Genomic DNA, 16,298 nt, shown 5'->3' on the forward strand with positions numbered 1-16,298 from the left:
AAAAATATCTTCTGGATGGACTTTTCAATTTAAAAACAATCTAAGAAGTAAATTCAGTTGTAGAGAGGGCCTTAACCTTAAAAAATTAAACAAAAAAATTCCACAAGACTGCCATACTAATGAAGCATGTTCTCTCTCACAAACACATACATATGCTCTCTCAGGTTCTCTCTCACACATATACATGTGCGCACATTCTCTCTCATGCACACACTCTCTCTCTCTCTCCAGTACATAGGCTTCCTCAGGCCTGCACAGCTTCTCTCTCATGTACACATGCAATCTTACATGCCTTTAGCTCACATGCATACATGCTCCTACCCATGTTCACCCACATGCTCTTACATGCTATTTGCTCTTACATATACTGTCTCACACGTACATACATGCTCCATCTCACATACATATGCACTCTCTCTCACACATACACATTCTTGCTTTCTCTCTCCCTGGAACATACCAGCTGACAGGGCCTCTTTTCTTTGGCCGTGCAGCCAGCTGACAGGGGCCTCTTCGCTTCAGGAGCGAGGCCCAGCCAACGACAACCTCTTATTTTCCTCCATGCAGCCCGGCCAACAGGGGCGTCTTCTTTTCTGCCACGCAGCCCGGCACAAGTTAGCCCCGCAACCAAGTGACTGGCCTGACCGGCCCACCGGGACATGCCCGAAGCCCCGATAGGCCAATCCGCCCTGACAGGCCCCTTTGAAAATCCAAAGAGAAACCGGACTGAGCCAAGCATAGGGAGAAGGGAACCAGGCTGGGACAACCAGGGACTGAGGGAACTGGGATCGAAGGGGGGGCATGGATGGGGAGAGAGGCTGAGCTGGGTTTGGGGTGGGGGAAGGGGCGAAAGCAGCAGACTCACACATATCCGGAACCAGGGCCTCACTTTATAGCAACAGCAGCGCCGCGATCAGTACTACATGGACCTTTCCACCACCTCTGAGCATGTGGCAAGACTAGAGGACAGTCGCACCTTAGCATGAGCCCTGCTGCATGCTCAGTGAAGCTGTGCAGCATGAGGCAGAACAAAAAGGTGAACCTGCATGCCACAGCGACATGGAATGCTCATGCCACTCTAGTTTCGTGAGGCATTGAGATGAGGAAGATGCTGCAGAGGCATTTTTTTTGATGGGGTCACTTTTTGCCACCTCAAAATTCTGCTGCCTGAAGCAGCCGCCTCACTCTGCCTCATTATAGAACCGCCCCTGATTACACTAACATATTAATAAATCAGCAGCCTGTCAGATTTCACTGAAAAGAGAAATAAAGTGGTCTTACAGTCTAGTCTGCATGTCTAAACCCAGACTCACATGTTGTTTTAGCCCTTAATGAATTGAGGAGGTGCTGATGGAGAAACAGAAAAGGTGGGGAACAAGAGTAGGACAGTTGCAATACTGACACTGCATACCTTTATCAAAACTGCAATCATAGACAGCATGACTTTTGTTTGTTTTAAATACAATTAAATATTGTGATTGAACAGCAGTAATTAAAAAAAAAAAAAAAAAAAAGAGTAGACCAATGGAATAGAACTATTAACATGCAGAAAGCTGGTAGGGGAAAAAAGCAAAATCAATAAAATGGAAAAACACACATTTGCATCTCCAAATAAATCTGAGAGAAAAAAAAATTAGTAAGCAGCTTACCCTGAAAATCTGAGATTAAAGCGCTGCTGTCTGAGTGAGCTCCTGTTCTGGCCTTCAGGCCATGGAGGAAGCGGCTCTCTTATCAAGAAATAAAGCAATATAAGACCTCAAAACACTACAATGGACCCTGGAGAGACAAACACATGAGAGTCCTATATTTTGTGCAAATATTGGGGGCTGCAATAAATGTTCTCCTCCACATGAACCTCCATCATCCCATGGTAACCAGACTGAAATCAACTTTAAGTTGGATAAAGATTTTGCTCAAAAAAACAATGTGCCACAGAGTATAAACCAGAAAAGGATACATCTCAACCAGAGTCACAAGCTATTGTTGCCCGCGAAGCTGGTTCGCCCTGCTTCATTCCAACATGGAGGACAAACAGGTTATCTGTCTTCTGGAAAGGTTCAGAAACCTCCAGGTATCACACGACATCCAAGGGACGCAGGAGGTGATACTGCTCCGTGTCCCTGACCTTATCCAGGTACGACAAGGAAATGGACTGATTCAAATGAAATTCCGAGACCACCTTAGGCAAGAAGGATGGAACAGTATGCAGCTGCAAAGCCCCTGGAGCCACCCAAAGGAACGGCTCTTGGCAAGACAAGGCCTGCAACTCAGAAATTCGACGCGCAGAACATATAGCTACCAGGAACACTGTTTTCAAGGTCATTAACCACAAGGAAAGACTACACAGCCATTGGAATATAGGGCCCGCCAAGAAATCCAACACCAAATTAAGACTCCACAAAGGAACCGGTAACCTCAAAGGAGTCTGAAGATGCTTCACTCCCTTCAAAAAATGGGCCACATCAGGATGAGATGACAAGGAATCACCAATTCACCAGGCCTCTGAAACAGGCAAGAGCCACAACCTGTACCTTCAAGGAATTAAGGGCCAAACCTTTATTCAACCCATTCTGCAAAGAAATACAGAATGATCGGGATCTTAACTGAACGAGGAAGAATACCCTGCTCCTCACACCAGGCCTCAAATATTCTTCAAACCCGCACATAGGCTAAGGAAGTGGAGCATTTTCTAGCAATGAGTAAGGTGGCAAACACTGCAGAAGAATATCCATGCTTCAACAGGTGAGCCCATTCAAGGACCAAACCACAAGATAGAACAGAGTTGGATCCTCATGTTGAACTGATCCCTGCTACAAAAGATCTATGTGCGGTGGAAGACAAAGGGGGGGGGTGGGGTCTCCACCAGGAGTCTTCACAGATCTGCGTACCACAGACACCTGGGCCAGACTGGTGGCACCAGGAGTACTAGCCTCCTGTGGCCTTTGATCTTGCAAATTATCCTGCCCAACAAGAGCCATGGAGTAAAGGCATAAAGCAACCTGTTTTCCGGCCAGATCTGTATCTATGCCCAGGGACCACAGATCTCTCCTGCGACTGAAGAATCAAGGAACCTTCACATTGCGAGAAGTTGCCAGCAGGTCTAGGAACGGAAGGCCCCAGCGATCCACTATCAGCTAAATGCCTCAGCTGACAAACACCCATTCTCCTGGGTCCAGATTCTCTCTCTGCTGAGAAAGTCTGTTCTTATGTTGTCTTTTCTTGCAATGTGAGAGGCCAAGATCATCTGTAGATGTCCTTCCGTCCATTCCATAAGTTGGCCTATTTCCTGCGACACTTTCTGGCTCTTGGTTCCTCCTTCATATGTTATGTAGGCCACCATCGTCACTTTGTCAGACATCATGTGGACCGCTTGACCCTGCAGCTTGTAACTGAACTGCAAGCATGCCAACCGGACAGCCAGGGCTTCCAGGCGATTGATGTTCCAGAGGAACTCTTAAGCATTCCAATGTCCTTGGGCCATCAGGTCTTGACAGTGAGCTCCCCAACCCTGGAGACTCACATCTGTCATGACTACCAACCAGGTCGAGGAGGACAAGGATATTCCGTTTCTCAAATGAGCCTTCTGCAACCACCGCTGGAAGAGGAGATTTCCACCAGCAAGTGGAGCTGAATTGAATAGTCCTGAGACTGCACGTTCCAACGAGATAACACTGAGCACCGAAGAGGATGCATATGCAACTTTGCACACTGTACCACTTCCAGGGTTGTCGCCATCAAGCCGAGTACTTGTAGATAGGATCACACTGTCTGGTGTATAGTGTTCACCAACTGATGCACCTGAGACATCAATTTCTGAATCTGATCTTCCGGCAGGAAAACCTTGCCCTGCCCATGTCTACCACAAGACACGCAGGCAAAAAGCCTAGCCGCAGGGCCTAGGCCATCGGGGATGCTCAACCTGCCAGGCTTCCCAGTTCCCCTAATCCCAAAGGGAGTAGAAACGATGTTGGAACAGCGCACCAAGCACAGAGACTGGAGGAAGTCCTAAAAACCCCTCTGTCTCTGTTTCAGAAAGTAAAACTTTTTTTTTTTTTAAACTTATCTGAGCTCAGACAGTCTCTGGCTGCAGGGGAAGAAAGCATCTGTTGTCACCACTGTGCTTGGCCTCCTGCACCCGCTGCTGTTAAGCTGTACAAACAGCTAAGTCAATGCCGGGAAACCCAGCTACCGGACCAAGCACACATCTGAGGGACCATGGAAATAACCTCAGAACTCTCAACTGGGGGAGGGACCACTTGGTATCCATTTAAATGGAGAGCGGGACTTTTCTCCATTTAAATTTAAAATTCTCCTTCCAAAATCTGAAGCAATCCCCATAGGGAGATGCATATCTACCATCTGCTGGAGATGGAGAATACTGGCAGGCTGGGGTCACTGCAAGAGTATATATACTGTGATGTCAGTTTGCTCTGTCTCCATCTGCTGGCAGTGGAGCATAATTCACTGGTCCTGAGTCTATCTGTCTACACACTAGGAAAATAAATTTAATGGCATATGCATTAAAGTTTTACTGGCATCCACAAATACTTGTTCTCAAAGTGATTACATGCTATTAGTGTGCATGCTAGCCTACAAAACTATAGCATCTCTGTCTATATACTAAACAGCATGAGGCTTCTACAAAAATAGCATGTACATGTTAAAGCGAGCATGTCCAGTCATTTTTTCCCTCGAGGCTCAGCAACCTTGCTACAAACCCTTATAAAAGTAAGCTTGGCCCATGGGACTGGTTGTCAGTACAAAAAGCAGAAGTGGAGATCATCTGGACCCTAAGAAAGGAGATGAAAGAGGAGATTTCAAGAAGAGGAAAAGCCAGACTAAAAGCATACACCTCAAATGTCTGCCAAGCAGGAGAAGAACTGACCTCAGACGGTAACTTAGCCAGACCTAGAACATTCATCGTATTAATGTCAGGAAAGAAAATCTGACAGCCCTGAGTCAAGAGAACACCAGCAACTGACCATCCCACCTCTACAAGCACTATATGATGTCAGGACAGCAACTGAACATTTATAGTTGCTCATGCTGATGCCTTAGAAAACCTGTAGTTGTCTTTGGAGAGTCTAACTACAGTAAAGGCCATGGCTATCTGCCAGCAAAGTGAGTTCAGGTCACTGATAATGCCATCATGACCTCATCCCTCAAAGAAACACCCCTACCCCTTCTGTAGCATCTACTCCATGTACACTACACACAGGAATGGATTCGGACTATGGCTTCTGACTATAGACCAGGGGTCAAAAGGATGGAGGAAGGCATTTAAATTTGGTTAGGAAGAGACTGCCTAACAAGCCCCCCTCCTAGTTCTCAACTGATGCCTTCTGTGAGTAACTTACAGATCAACTGCTGCAGCCTTGTCTTCTCTGAAACACCTGTCCTGAAATACCACCTGAGACCATACAGGACACAGAACACAGAACACATTTAGTGCAACATTTTAGCAAATCTTGGCATTAGATTGAAGCTTGCGGGATGGATCTTTATTTGCAATAGTTACAAAAAATTGCCTTATACACTGTGAAGTATACAACAATGTTTGAAAAACAACTGACTGGTGAACCTTTGATCTAAAATTGCATTATCTTGTCTATATAAATGTGGAATTCCTTTTGATGTGTTGGCATCTCTCCTGTCTTGCATTCTCTGATTTCTTTCTTACTATCTGCCTCTCTCTGTTTCTCCCTTGTCCTCCACTCCCCATTTCCCACAACATCTCCTGCTCTAAACAGCCACCATTTTCATCAGCAACTCTCAATGCTACCTGTTAAAGGAACCCTGTTTCAAAGGCAGTGCTAACACCTGGTCTGAGGCAGCTGTTATATTTTAGGCAAGAGTAACTATACAACTCATGAAAGAAACCATAACTCACTATTTAGCATACTTGCACTAGCCTCATTTACATGTGACATTCTTTCATTAACATGCATGTACATGCTGAAGTCTTTTCAGACTGGTTTAGCCTTCATGCATAGCACATTCTGTTTTGTGAACATTAATGGCTTAGAGAACACCCTAAGCTTCACTGCATAGGCCCCAAATCTGAAAACATATTGGCCAAATTTATATATCTTCATTCCCAAGATGCTATTTAGTAAGTGTCTAGTTTCTTGCTTGTTTGCTTTTGGGATGGTAAATGTCATTTCTCTGCTGCACAACACATGCACGTAAACAAACATCTGCTGAAGGAATAAGCCAGCTGAATCTTGTTATAATTGCTATTACCACTGACCTATTAAAAGTACATTCTCTGTGCACCAAATGAAAACACTAGTGAGAGAATAAACCTATTAAAAGAAGAGGTTTCCAGGACAACAAGGTTATCTATTGAAAGGTTTACACTTTTTTATTGCCCTAAAAAATGGAAAAAAAAAATCTTCAGGGAAAAAAGGCACCTAATTAAAGAAGTCTTGACATATTGTGACAAAAGGGTAGAAAAAAATCAAAATCCACAACAAAGGATTGTTTGATTCATGGCAGTTTATCTTTTGTGCATCCTTAAAATAGCACTTCTAGAATTTTTCCAAATATTTTGCCCATGCCCACATCTAACAATAAACAACTAACTTTGAATAATATGCCTGACAACGTTCAAATGGACAGACATGGACTGGGATCACTTCTGAAGTAGAAAATATTAGGCATGTGTATTCATTGCTCCATTTGTTTCAGCAGTACGCACATATTTCCCCTAGAGCCAAGAACACGAAGAAAAGTAACCTACTTAGATTAATTTTTGCAATGTTAAAACTTGTTTACTTAATTTGTTCAATGTAAAAACTCCTGTTTTATTCTTATTCTGTTCTATGTAAACCGCTAAATGTAGCGACAGTTACTGTTCCTTGTGAACCGGGGTGATATGTATATTATACAGGAACCTCCGGTATATAAATCATTTAAATAAATAAAATAAATAAATAAAATATTTGATGAATGGATAGTGCTCGCGCAGAAATGAATGGTGTGCGCTTATGTACATACGAGTACACCATTCATTTCTGCGTGGACACTATCTATTTGTCAGATATGCACGTACTGCTGAAACGAACGAATGGAGCAATGAATGCACATGTCTAAGAAACAGTACATAGCAGGGCTCTTCAAACCCAGATCCTGGAGGTTTGAAAATAGATTTTGTTTTCAGCATTCACAATGGGGCGAATTTTAAGAGGGATACACGTGTAACGCTTTAAAAACCCCTCCTGTGCGTGCCGAGCCTATTTTGCATAGGCTCGGCAACGCACGCAAGCCCCGGGACACGCGTATGTCCCGGGGCTTGAAAAAATGGGTGGGGGCATAGCAAGAGGCCTCACCAGTGCTGCTGGGCCCAGGGATCGCGTGCCGGCACTCGGCCAGCACGCACAACCTACACCTGCCCGGAGGCAGGCGTAAATAATCCAACATAGGTAGGGGGGAGTCGGAGGGAACAGGGAAAGCCATCGGGGCTCCCCTAGGGCTTGGCGCGTGCAAGGTGAACAAGTGTGCACCCCCTTGCTTGCACCGGCCCCGGATTTTATAACATGCGCGTGGCTGCGTGCGCATGTTATAAGATCGGGTGTAGATTTGTGCGCGCTGGGTTGTGCGTAGATTACAAAATCTGGCCCAATGAATAGATATAGGAAGTGTTTTTATTTGCAGAAATGTCCATTTCCAAAATTGCCTGCCTAGTAACAGGTAAATTTACTTATATATCTACTCTTCATAGGAAAGGTTAATTTGCTTACTTTGGTTACATTAAAAAACAAACTGGTTTGTAATCCTCAAGGACGAGAGCCAAACATCCCTGCTCTATACAGATGGGTTAGATGGAGCAGAACTGAATATAGAGATCCAAGTGAAGAACATAAAACTGACTTGTTCCAGACATGGGCGTGACAGATCAGGTTACCTATTCAGAATTTTCTTCCAAGGAGTTAACAAATGCTTTTGCTTAATAGGTGAGAGCACATCACAACAAGGATGGGAAAAGGGAAGTGTCATTTTGTGTTCAGCAATAACATATAAATATCTCTAAAATATTTGTAAAAGGTCATCAGTAATGCAATGCAACAAAACTGAGCATACAATCTGAGGAGCAATCCAAGCAGGAATTAATGACTATAAATCAGTCACTTTTCATATTTTAAAAAAGCCCAAACTATCTGTAAAAATTCTTATGTGGCTAGCCTACAGCCATTTCAGGAATAGGATTGCACAAGCCCCAGTTTATAAACCAGACTCAAAAGCCAAAACAATGCTTTAAAGCAGCAAATATGCCAGTACAAGCTCAGGCATATTTGTCTTCTGAGAGCTACTAGAATGAATGCCTGATTTAATGAGTGTTTATTCCTTTTGTCAGTGCCACACACTGAATATTTGTGACAGTATAATGTATGTTAGTTTGCAATGAGGCTAGAGAGCACAGTGTGATTGTACTATGTAGTTGGTCTTCTTTGCTTCAAAGCACCAGTTTTTCTGAACAAGTGCCACATTGGTTCAGCATGAATTGTGACATGAAAAGGTGCATTGCTTTTCCCACCTTCTTATATTTAGACACTTTAGTTATACAGAGAATTTTATTTTCACATTTCTTTCTATGGGTTACATCTACACACATTATGCAGAATACATATTGTACAAAAATACATTTCACATTTAAGGCTGTTGACTGGCTATCTTCTGTTGGATGCAGAAGACGTCTGCCAACTAATGCACTGTTTGGAGAAGACCCAAGAAAATTCAGAGAACCTTTATCTGATAATCTGTGCCCAGGTTAGAGATAATTACTATTATTATAAAACTCAAACGCTATATTTATCTGCCCAAAGAGCTAGTTTATGTTCCTCTCATATCATTTCTTCTGAATTCCATGGAAACAATACTTTTTGAAAAATAAAGTTACTGTAATTGACCTTTACAAGAAACAGAAATCATGTTTAAGGTTCGATGTAGGTTAATATAAGATATGACAGCCAGTAATTATTCAGTTGCACAGCAAGCAGTATCTGTCTCTAGAAAGCATAGAAGTCATGAATGGCTTGACATATGAATTTCTAAGGGGCTCTGATGTTGGTCATGGAGCCAGAAGGATATTAAATTGTGTTCTATGCTACTCCGAATCTCTTCTGTGGTCAGTATTGTATGTGTGAATTCCTTGGAGTATTATAACGTATAAAGGAAGCAATGGATAGACAGTATAGCCCACCCAGAAACCACTTACTTTGGCCAGTGAACTGCTACGCTTCCATTTCAGCCAAATCCAGCATGGATCACTGTCAAAACATCCATCACTGGATATGGAACACTTTTTAGCAGGAATTCTTAAATAATCATTTCTATCCTTTCCTTACTGGAGCATAGAACAAAAGTGATCACAATCTACAATGGATACTTCTTGAAACCATGCTGTACACATGGGAAAGTATTTCCACATCAGAGGTGCACTGGCATACTTTGAAGGGGAATCCTTGGCTGCACATGTGAACTCCCGCTGTTCTGTGGCTTGCTTAAAGGTTGGTTTTCTCATCAGATGGGTCTCTGTTTTCCTTGAAAGAAAAGGGAAGAGGGGTCCTTATTACAACTTTAAAAAATGTTCTCTCTTAAAATCAGGTTTTAATTTAGGTTGTTTTTTTTGTTATATATTTATTTTTTAAGGGTGTCATGGCCCCTGGCTGTGTCTTGTTAACCGCACACAAGGAAGAGACAGAGAGGAGGGTATCCCAGTGCAGCATGGGGCAATTTTCCTCTTACGCTAATCCAAAATTGTCGCAAACTCTGTTTTAAATGATTTTTTTATAGAATGTCTGGGCACTTCTTTCTTTAGAAGGAAAAAAAGGGAAGAGCCTCAACAGTGTGACGCCAGCACTATAAAATCTGACTGGAGGGTGTGTGAGCACAGCAGCCTGATTTAAAAAATAAATGTAATACATTAAGACGTGCTTCTTTGGGATGCAGATCATTGTTATCTTAACCATGCTGCATTTTGGCACTGCTGCTGGCAGAAGAAAACTTGCCTCCTGCTGCTGAATATTTAACTGCCTCATTGGCAAGGTAAGTGAGGACTGGGGCTATGTGGAGGGGGGTATTAAGGAGCCTGGAGCCACTACTTTGTCTTTAGGGGACTGAAAAACTTAGGCCTTTAGAACCAACTGTGAGGTCAGAGAAGTAGGGTGTGCTCCATACTCTAAATGGCTGTGAGCTAGCCAACATGGCAGCATTAACAAGGTTGCATTCCCTTCATCTCTTTTGGCTACAACTAACTCAAATGGTAGCAGAGGCACTGAACTCAACCACACCTAGGAAGATACAACGATCTGAAATGTGATAAGGCCGTGTCATCAGTATAAACATAATGTAAACATAAGGAGAGTTGTTCACTAACCAGATTTCCTTCTTTGTAAGAGCTTCTTTGTCATATTTTATTAGTACCTGAATATAATCTACTTTGAAATGCCTGAAAAAGTAGAATATAAATAAAATAAATACATTTTTAAAAGAGGACATTTAAATGCAATATGAAAACTAAACCAGACCATGAGTACAGAGAGGACAAAGGACTATAATGCAATTCAGAGGTGATCTGTAGTGGCGCTAAGGTACAGCCAAAGGGTGGCACCAGAGCAGATTTCTCTGCCAGTCCTTTCCCTGCATAAGACACTTGAACTGCTTGCCACTGTAGTCTTGTTGAAGTAGAATGAGTGCATCAAAAAGAAAAAGTGCATGTTGAAACATGACAAAATACAAGAACAGATTGTGTCTAAGATCAGGAATATACAATTGGATGCATAGTAAGAGATAACAAAATAAAGTTATCTAAAGAGTCTGTGAAACTTAATGTCTACAATGTATGAAATAGCCAACTTCTATAATTTAGGGCTTTAATGATTTACTATTTCTAAACATTAGATTTCTACTTGTGCAGCCATAAATATGTTAAAATTGTGTTTAGAAGAGGCAGAGAGAGTGGCAAGACAAGACCACATAATATGCACATTTGTCAAATGGCTATGTCCAGGTAGCTTTTCAGTTACACAGTCAAAAACATGAAACTCCCTCCCCCGTGGCTAAATTTTACTTGAATAACATTTTACCTGGATCAAATTTAGCCAGATAAAAAGAAAACGAGCAGGGGTATTCCAAAGTTTAGCCAAGTAGTGCCAATATGTGGCTAATCCTTCATGGGTTAAATCTGGGCAGAGTAAACACTGGCCTAACGTAACCCAGGTAACTTTTAGGATAAGTATATTCAGCTGCAGCACTTGCCCAGGTAATTCTCACTGTATTTCTTGCCTAAAGTTACCCTGGTAAATTCCTGCACCCAATGCTGCTGAACATGGAGCTCATATAATTTAATTGCAGGATAGCCTTTAAGGGAAAATCTAAAGGACCTACACAAGAAAGGCAGAGAGGGGAGGATGTGATAGAAGACATTCAAATACCTCAAAAGTATAAATAATACACAAGACGTAAGCATTTTCCAAAGAAAGGAAGTTCTAAAACAATTGGTCATGACATCAACTGTTTCTTGTTTTATACCAGCATAGTCTTTTAATACATTTTATCTGTTATATAAAATGGGCCCATTTCCTGGTCCATGTGGCTACAGCAGGGATTATGCAACTTCAACTGGAAAAATCTTTGTTGCGTTCTGAGGTCATTATGCAACATAGGTGTAGTTTGTAAAACAAATCGGTCTAGAATGACTGCAGTTTAGTATATCTGTATTTCTCATAAGAAAGTACATAAGATCATACTGTCTAAAATCGTGGTTCAGAGAAAAGATAATAGGGTTAGGAGAAAGGAAATGTAGTCATAAATGGTCAGCTGCCTTTTGTCTGCTAAGACACACTGATTTGAAATGTATATTACGAAATTCTTCCAAATTTTTCCTGATTAAAGGTTGTTTAGTAGCTTTGAAACTTATCCTAGCAAAATGGCTGGATAGAAGTCCAGCCTTTGTCAATTGGAGATCATCTATGCTGGAGTTATACTTGCTACAGCATAAGTCGATGGGAGACAAGTCGGATAAGAAGCAACATTTTTATCGGCAATTATGGAAGGGTTTTTGACCATGTTATTGATGGATCTACAAGCCAAGATACCATCTTATACTACCGGGACATAATACTATAATGTGACTCTTATAATCCCTTGCTATATCGTGATACATATTCCCAAGTTATAAAAGGGTGATAATTTTCATTTTCACTTAGATAACTAAACTGGTTGTTTGGAGATTGATTCTTCTTCTGTATATTTCCTACTGTATCAAAGTATATGCAGCTTGGGGTAAGGGGGGGAAATGTTCCTATTGTATCATATTCTATAGGCATATTTGTACTAAGTTACAGTCTTGTTATTGCAAAGCTTTTCAAATCATAATAAAAATATTGTACAAAAAAAAGAATGTGGAAAATAAAAAAACGAGTATGTTGATGGTTGATCATGAAACTAGTATACTGTATAAAAACTACAGAAGGTAAAGAAAGTACAAAAAAAAAAAAAGGGTAATGAAGAAAAGTTCCTGGTCTGTACAGGGTGGGCCACAGGGAGTAGAATTTGGCTGCAGATTGCTCGATTAGAGTATTTATGTTGGAGAATGAGGGATGATGTAGTAAACATATGATGTTACAGTATAAAGTATGGTAGCACTGCAATATTAAATGAAAGACATACTACAATATCCTGCTTAGTTATTAAAATAACTTCGATGCTGAAAACTTGGATGCCATGAGGTCTTTAAGCATTCAGAGCAGTGCAAGTTCCCCACACTTAGGAAGACTGCCAGAAGAGCAGTTTAGTTATTCAATTAAAGTAAGTATGTTTAACATTTGGCTTAGACAGCATGAAAGATCTCAGCCAAAGCTGGAACTGTGTACTATCACTGACTGATGAATGGTTGTTCCAGTTAAACTGCAGTTCTGTAGCCTCAATTAGCAATTACTCCACAGGTTCTAAAACTAAGCATTGGGACTAAGAGAGGTCAAAATGTAAATTTCCTTCTTCATGAATTTTTTTCAGAGAAAATGTTTGCTCTCTTGTAAAGATTTGCTCAAGAGCTTTTTTCTCTTTTGACCTAGCTCTTTTTTCCTGCTCCTTTGGGCTTCCAGCTCAACTGAAACCAGCTTCTGATGGGCTACAGGGCCATAAGCCTTCATTTGTAGGTACCCAAAATAAGGGAAAAATTCTATTAACCATCACCCAAACCAGCAGTGGCAGTCCGAGGCCAGGGGCCACAGACTGTGCCTCCCTCTTCAGAACCCCATGCACTGCACTCTTGAGTCCAGCCAGCAAGTGAGACTCTGCTGAGACAAATCCGTGTGTCTTAGCAGAACAAGAGGCAGCCGACCATTTATGACTACATTTCCTTTCTCCTAACCCCACTGTGAATGTGGCCTCTGCAGCATCTCTAGCCTGACCAGAAAAGGGAACAGAAGGCTTGACCTGGGAATCAAAGCCAGGTTCTCTGCAGGACAGCATGCAACTCTTCCACTGAGCCACCAGACCAGCCCTAACTTGATATACGTTGCAATAGAAAATATTTGTTTAAACAGTCAACATCAAACAAAACATTTTTCAAGAGTAAAAATCTAAAACCATAAGTGGCCCTAACTTTATTAGTCATTGTGGGCTGTTCTTAGAAGTTTAGGATTGTTTTTGTAGATAATCCAATTCTGGAGAAGTAATTTAGGTTTGTGTAAGAAGATGATATGTTTAGCTTGGAAGGAAAGGGTGGAGAGGACAAATTCAGTTTACTTTACAATAAATCAGTATGCATGTCAGAAGATTCACTGGAGCTCAAAACTTGAGTGAAGTTGCACTTGTAATTCAAATATAAAGTCACTTGTTTGTTTCTAAGTTTCTACCAAATAAACAAATTACCTTTTCCACACCTCTCCAATTCCCTCAGTCGCCTACATCTCCTCTATTTCTCCCCAGTGAAGTCACAGACTAGTGGTTAGATCAATAGTCTGAGGCTACCAAATGAAAGGCATCAGCAAAATCTAAATAATCCAAAACTAAACATATACAACTATGCCTCTCTGTTTTCCCCCTAAGTCACACTATCTGCACTATTCCGTTTTCACACAAATCCTATTTCCAAATCCTCCACTCTCACACCCTTTCATTTTTTCCCATCTCTTTCACACTTTTGCCCTTCCATTTTCTACACCTTCTATTTCCAAGTCATCCACACTGACACCCCTCAATTTACCCATAAAATCCTCCATTTCTCAAACACCTCGCCCTTCTGCCTACTGCTTCAGACTCAGGCCTTCTCCTGTCCTGGGATGTGAGTGGAAGCAACATCCGGCAGGCTTCCAATTTCCTCTTCTTCGGTGTGGCAGCTGTCATGAGACTTTTTTCTTGTCTTGAGGTAAATGAACGATGATAGGGGTAGCAGAAACTGTAAAGTAGGGATGTGCATTTGTTTAGAATGAATTAGACAATTTCAACGAAATTTCAACTGTTAGTGCGCACTAACCCAAAAATCGGGGTCCCCTGGAAAAAAAAAACCCCGAACCACAGGGAAAAATGAAATTTCCCGCAGCGGGCCAAAAACGAAGCCTGAACTGAACGGTTTTACCGCTACGCATCTCTAAAAGCCTCAGCCCACAACCTTTTTTCCAATTGGATGTCTAATGCCTATAGGATTTTCCTCTCCAGGGTACACGGTAGCAAAAATAAATGACAGCACCAGTCATCTATTTGGGCAAGCTGTTGGGTGAGGCAGAATCCCGGTCAATCTTCCTCCTCATTGCATGTGTAGGGGGAGGGAGTGGGGACTGTGGTCATGAGTTGCAGCAGAGTTCACCTCTTTCTCTGCAGGTAGTTGGGACGGGGGTAGTTACCGATTTTGCCTCTCTTCCTCCCTGAGTAAAAGGGGAGGAGGCTTCTTGGCATTATCAGAGCCTTAGCTGCCTCTTCTGCTCTAGAGAGTGGGGGTGGGGATGAGTAGTGACATCTATTGGAGCTGTGGTTAGAAGCTTACTTAATCTGCCCCTAGTGGATGAGAAATAAAGGAACAGGAGTTTCACTATAGAGAAACATAGCAAAAGATGGCAAATAAAGACCATAAAGCCAGTTTCATTTCTGATGGAATTCTATAGCCCAGGGGTGGCCAACTCCAGTCCTCAAGAACCACAAACATACCTGATTTTCAGGATATCCATAATGAATATGCATGAGATAGATTTGCATAAAATGAAGAGTGCATACAAATCTTGTGGATATCCTGAAAACCAGGCCTGTTTGTGGCTCTTGAGGACTGGAGTTGGCCCCCCGTGCCGTAGATCTCAGTTGATATTTGGTTGCACCTTCACTTCTTTGAAACTAGGGATCTTCTATGCTTATCCTTTTCTTTCTTCAATTTTGTTACTGTTTTAGTCTCCACCACCTCTACTGGGAGGCTATTCCATGGATCCACCACCCTTTCTGAGCATCATATCACAACCTCTTGTTAAAGAGCATTCCTTCCTCTGAAAACAATTTGCTTCTTGTGCATTATTTATATCTTTGAGGTATTTGCATGTTTTTATTGTATGCCCTGCCTCTCTTCTCCCCTAGGGTATATATATATTTCAGCCCCTAAGTCTCATACCTCTCAATCACAAGGCATATAATCTTGCCCTACTCATTTTTCAGCTCCAATTGAAACAGTATTAGTCTTAAAGGGGCAGGAGTGATGTAACATATAGGAATACTGTGGGGAATTAATCAATCAATTATTTAAATCTTTTTTTATACTGACATTTATGTAAACATATCGGTTCACATAGAACAGGGGTAATATAATATTAGAAGGAAGGTTAAATTACATAGAACAGGGTCATGAGAACTAGGATAACGGAAAGCGCAGGAAGGCGTAGAAGATCGAATCTAGTTATAGTAGATAGAATTTAACATAGAATTTAACAATTTAAAATTTTAATTGGAAGTGGTTACCTATACATGTCAAACACCTGACAATAATAAATAATATATGACATTTCAAGACTGAAAGCAAAGTTTGTGTGGTATGAAACAAAGCCAAAGATCTCAGAATTGAGTACGGACTTGTCAGGGTGGACTTTGCATGCCCTGACTAGTTGCTACTGATGGAAAGGGGAGAGGGGAGAAGGTGTCACATGTTATAAGCTACCAATTCCCAGATTAATGCATGTGCTGCATCTACCGCTGCAAGTACTTCTGCCACTGCCAGTCATAGTCTAAGGGCTATTGATAAGAGTTACCAGCTCCTGTACTTCCAATACCTGCAACATTACGGGGCCTATGCACTAAAGCTTAGCATGTGTGTTAAG

The 16,298-nt window shown here is 41.7% G+C and overlaps 1 protein-coding gene across 7 annotated transcripts in view; it reads right to left on the reverse strand.

Annotated features, from left to right (window-relative positions):
• The window catches only part of MDFIC (MyoD family inhibitor domain containing), a 325,718-nt gene that overhangs the window by 289,644 nt on the left and 19,776 nt on the right, over window positions 1–16,298 (reverse strand). Inside the window, exons 3-4 of one of the 7 annotated variants that reach the window (XM_029615988.1) lie at window positions 10,379–10,450; window positions 9,450–9,542 (exon numbers count right to left, since the gene is read on the reverse strand). The exons of 5 other annotated variants lie outside the window; for them this stretch is intronic. The gene's annotated coding sequence lies outside the window, so the exon portion shown is untranslated. Of the gene's footprint in view, window positions 1–9,217; window positions 9,412–9,449; window positions 9,543–10,378; window positions 10,451–16,298 lie in introns of those variants that run through there. One more of the 7 variants, XM_029615990.1, reaches the window with a different exon arrangement.

Source organism: Rhinatrema bivittatum, chromosome 9, assembly GCF_901001135.1.
Source record: "Rhinatrema bivittatum chromosome 9, aRhiBiv1.1, whole genome shotgun sequence".
Classification (NCBI taxonomy): Eukaryota; Metazoa; Chordata; class Amphibia; order Gymnophiona; family Rhinatrematidae; genus Rhinatrema; species Rhinatrema bivittatum.